The 4,625-nt window shown below is 46.1% G+C and overlaps 1 protein-coding gene across 1 annotated transcript in view; it reads right to left on the bottom strand.

The window, feature by feature from the left end:
• The window catches only part of cdc42ep3 (CDC42 effector protein (Rho GTPase binding) 3), a 10,062-nt gene extending 8,578 nt beyond the window's left edge, over window positions 1-1,484 (bottom strand). The window contains exon 1 of the mRNA XM_048268950.1: window positions 889-1,484. The gene's annotated coding sequence lies outside the window, so the exon portion shown is untranslated. The remainder of the gene's footprint in view (window positions 1-888) is intronic.
• Window positions 1,485-4,625: the final 3,141 nt, after the last annotated feature.

The following is a 4,625-nucleotide window of genomic DNA, read 5'->3' as shown; positions in this document are numbered from 1 at the left end:
TGTTGCCCTTGGCAGACTCCTCTTAGGAAGCTGGACCAAAGGGGTTAAGAGACAGTCCAAACACAAGACACGCTCGAGTAAGCAGGGATGGCCAGCTCCTCTTCTCCACTTCTTCTCCTCCTGGTCTCATCCATCCCTCAAATGTTTTATGTTATTATCCAAGCTGGAGTGAACTCTGGTGAATTCTCTCTCTCTCTCTCTCTCTCTGTGTGTGTGTGTGTGTGTGTGAGAGAGAGAGAGAGAGCGATACAGGCGCAAAGGCTCTCCAGGGTTTTTTGGCAAACACGTTGCCAGAGTCTTGTCGAAGTGAAAATGTGTCTCTTAAAGGTGGCCAGGGTGTCGGGTTGCTCCACTCTGCCCTGTTCAATCCCTTGCTGTGCTGTGTGAGGGAATTTGCTCAACATATGCTCCCAGCCTTGTCGGACACACACACATTTCACACATGTCTCGCCCAGATGCTATGTGTAAATAATCCGACTATCCCGCTTTAGAGCAAAAGACAGGGAAAGCATGAGAGACACACTGTGAGAAATGGCCACTGATTCATTGACTCTCAGACCCAAGCCAGTTTACACACACACACACACGCACACACACACACACACACACATACACACACACACACACTTACATTTACATTAATTATATTGAGACAATAGGTATGTTATGTCTCCAAGAAAATGTCTTCGACGCAAGACACTTGCCATGTGTTTTTATATATATATATAAAGGAGACACACTGAAATCCCACCCAGATGTCAGAAATGTAACACACACAACCAGCAATAGGTATGTTTGCTGCTCACTCCGTCTAATGAGAATGAAAGACATGTGCTGGAGGCAGTAGCATGCTATGGGATTCAATTAAACCTGCTGGCTGATTCTTACCTTGTGCAGCTCCTCGAGGTTAATCCCGTTGGCTCTGTCCACAGCAAGCTGTTCTGCTTGACGCTCGCCGGCTCCAAATGAAGTGCAGAGTGTTGCAGCCCCCCTCCTCTCTCTCTTTCTCTCTCACTCTCTCTCTCTCCCTCTCGCTGCCCCTTTCAGTTTCAGAGGACGTCTGCCGGACAGCTGTTTTGGAATTCCTCTCAGCTCAGCTCGTTGTGCTCCAGAGTCGCACGCTCAGTCGAATCGCCGCTTCTTCACTTCCCCGGGCTCTCGTTCGGCACAGCACCTGTGCCTGTCCGTCTCCACACGGCTACTCCCTCTCTCTCTCTCTCTCTCTCTCTCTCTCTTCTCTCTCACACACACACACACACACACACACTGCTTTTTTCCTTTCTCTCCTTGCCTCTTCTGTTCCCGTGGACACCGAGGCGAGCGCTGAGTGAGAAGAGAGTGTTGGGATGGAAGGTGCCTGTGTGGTGTGAGCACAGCACAGGGGGGAGGAGGAGGAGGAGACTGCAGAAGATCCGCTCAACACTGACTCTTGTGTTGCTTCTGCTGCTGCTGCTGCTGTTCTGGAAGTCCTGCCTCTCCAAAACAGCACGCTGTTTAAACAGTCAAAGTAGAATCTCTCTCCCTCCTCTCTCTCTCTCTCTCTCTCTCTCTCTCACTAGCTGCGTAGCTTGCTGCCGCTCTGCCTGGATCTGATAAAAGCAGCTCTTTAGATCTAATAGGTGGACAGAAGGCTTCAGTGACAGTGGACAGGACTCCACTCTTACTCCTATTCTATTCCTGTCTTTCTTTCTTCCCTTCTTTCTTTCTTTCTTTCTTTCTTTCTTTCTCGTCAGTTTCCAAACCTCTCACTTCTGACTCTTTTAACCTCATACATGCATCACGCATATACCGTAATTTCCCAACTACTGTATTAGCCGCGGCTTATACATTGATTTTGAAAAATTTCTTCAGCTATGAGGTTAATCCACAGGGGCATTTCATATGGTATTAATATGGTTTTGTTTCTTTTAACTGGCATAAGACACTGTCCTGCGGATTATACACAGTGCGGCTAATACACAGGAGATGACTGTATACTAATTTCCTCTCCTCTTTTTTCTCTTCCTTTCCTTATAGACTTGATTCCTTCTCACCCGATCTGCGCACGGCTCCACTGACGGGGAGCCTATATGGAGATGGATGAACCGAGCGTCCTCCTCTGATCATTTAAACTGGCCGTGAGAGAAACAGCATGGCTCTGTCAGACTCATTACCACCCGTCATAACTCTCATCCCACAGGACAGCCGTTAATCTGTGTATACACACACGTGCACGCACACACCAGTGCAGATGGATTGTGGCATAGCTTGGCGATCACACCGGCCTGGAGCTGATTGCACTCTCCCTTTTGAGACGTCACTGATGAAAAGAGGCGAACCTGTTTACAGAGCTGTTACCTCAATGTGCGTACATAATGAGATCAACAACATCCCAAGGGGAGAATACAGACCTGCACTCATGCTCTCTACATCTAGAGGGAAAATGACTCCTTCTTTCTAACAGACACCCCCTCAACACACACACACACACTCCCCTCCCCTTTTTTCGCAACATTCTCTTCTGAAATCAGGTTTCCATGGCAACCAATGCTGCAGTGCTGTAGCGCTTGGAAGGATGGATGAGAAGGGGAGAACTTCGATTGTACCCAGTCTCTCACTGTGTGTGTGTGCGAGTGTGTGTGTGTGTGTGTGTTTCTGTTCATATCTACATGTGTCGGTGAAGATGCAGTGATGGTAAATCTGTGCTGGTTCACCTTGACTGCCTCAGTCGAGCTATGAAGCAGAGCACACAGACCATAACTCCCCACACACACACCCAGGGAAAAACACACCTACTCTTTCCCTCCCAACAGTTTTCACACAGACAGACTCTCCCTTCATAATCCCATTTCATCCAGCGCTATGACCAATCTGACCACGTCGTCTAACGGCCGAGGGTGGAAAACCCTTAATGCCTCAGCAAACATCGCCAGCTAACGCAGGACTGAGAAATGGTGCTTGTGGCAAGAGAGAGAGAGAGAGAGAGAGAGAGAGAGAGAGAGAGAGAGAGAGAAGGAAAGAGAGAGCCCAGCTGTTTTGACACCCACCATTTCAACAAAAAAAGAAGAAAAAAAGAACTCAGCTGTAATTTGGCCGAGCTGAATGAGGGCCGAGTGGCGAGCAGGCTGAGTGGCGTTGAGGCATGATGTCACCGGGACATGCATGTGGGCAGCACATGCTCGGGGAGAAGACAGTGAGCACTGTCATGGGGGGGGGGGGAGTCTGTCTGCTGCTGCTGAAACTTCTAAATATAACCCACCCCCACCAAGAGCCCTCTCCCCTCCCAGAGGAAACTGTCGATATGTCAGACAGACACCTCTCCACTTGGTTTAGAGAGATTATTTGTTTCATTGTTTTACAAATGAGATTCATTAATTTGAGCGATTGTGAACTGTTATTCTTTTACAAGGAATAACAACACATTGTCAAGTTGATTTGACATGGATTTGGGTTATCTGGTTTTGTTTATGGTGCCAGAAAGACAAAAGTTTCTTTGTCAAAAGTCTAGCTTGCTCAGTCAACACGACAGTTAAACATCTGGGACAAAGCCTGTGTGATACAGTAAAGATAACATCCTCGAAATGCGTCCAGAAATGTCTCTCTTTTATCAGTGGGAGGCATGATAATTGCCAAAGCCATTTGTTGCAATAACATTTTGTAATTTGGGAAATATTTGCATAGCAGAAAATGCCAAAGATTGTATGATTGAAATTGTGCCATAACTGTGTGAGATTTGAGGTCAGCACAAGCTGAAAACAAAAATGGCTCTCCAAGCTTCTGCAGAAAAATAGCCACTTGTTGTAGTACCTCTGTTAAATCAGAGATTTCTTGTTCTTTTACAAACCAAATTATTGATGCCCAGTGCTGTTGCCATAAACAGCTTAATTAGTGGGTCATTAAATTGTATTGTAAGATGTTTCACATCTGCAAAAGGTTGGAGACATGTGGGATGTTTGGCCATCCAGATTTAGCTTACTAAAGCTTTACTAAAGCTAGAATTATGTGTGATTTTCTGCAGGATTTTAAATATTCATCAGTGTTTTCCATATTAAGAGATTTACACTGGCCTGGTCTGTCTCTCTTTCCAAATGACCATTTTAGGACACTGTTGGGCTTAGATCAATATCCTCACTAACCAAAGAGGTTGGCTGAGCATGATTCAATTAGCATAATAACAGCAACATGATGCAGCTGCAGTTACCCATTTGATTGATATCAAGCCAAAGCTTTTCATTGAATTTAAAAGCAAATGTTACTCTTTGAGCCTGATTACTTACTGAAACTGTGGTGTTTGTTGAGCCTGTTCAAATTTCATTTGGACTTTATAACTGTCCTTGATGATTGTTATTCCAACATCCAGTACTGTCAGCCCTCTAAAATGGCTTGAGCCTTACAGTGACTGCAACAACACTGGACACAAACTGGTTTCTGTGTGAAACGCCAGGAACAACCAGGTCATCTGAGGCTGCCTAGCCAGGCTTCCAGTGCACAACAACCCCACATTTTCAGAGCGCTGTCCTCCTGAGTTGAGTTTTGCCGCGTTTTCGAGAGGTCTATGAGGGAATTCTTCCACTTCACTCATGTCAGCGTGCTTGTTTTGGCTATGTGCGGTGCACGCTCTTAACAAGTGGCTCCTTGTGTATGTG

Source organism: Alosa alosa, chromosome 18, assembly GCF_017589495.1.
Source record: "Alosa alosa isolate M-15738 ecotype Scorff River chromosome 18, AALO_Geno_1.1, whole genome shotgun sequence".
Lineage (NCBI taxonomy): Eukaryota > Metazoa > Chordata > Actinopteri > Clupeiformes > Clupeidae > Alosa > Alosa alosa.
Note: the sequence above shows the minus strand (reverse complement) of the source record. Positions and strands in the feature narration are given on the sequence as shown.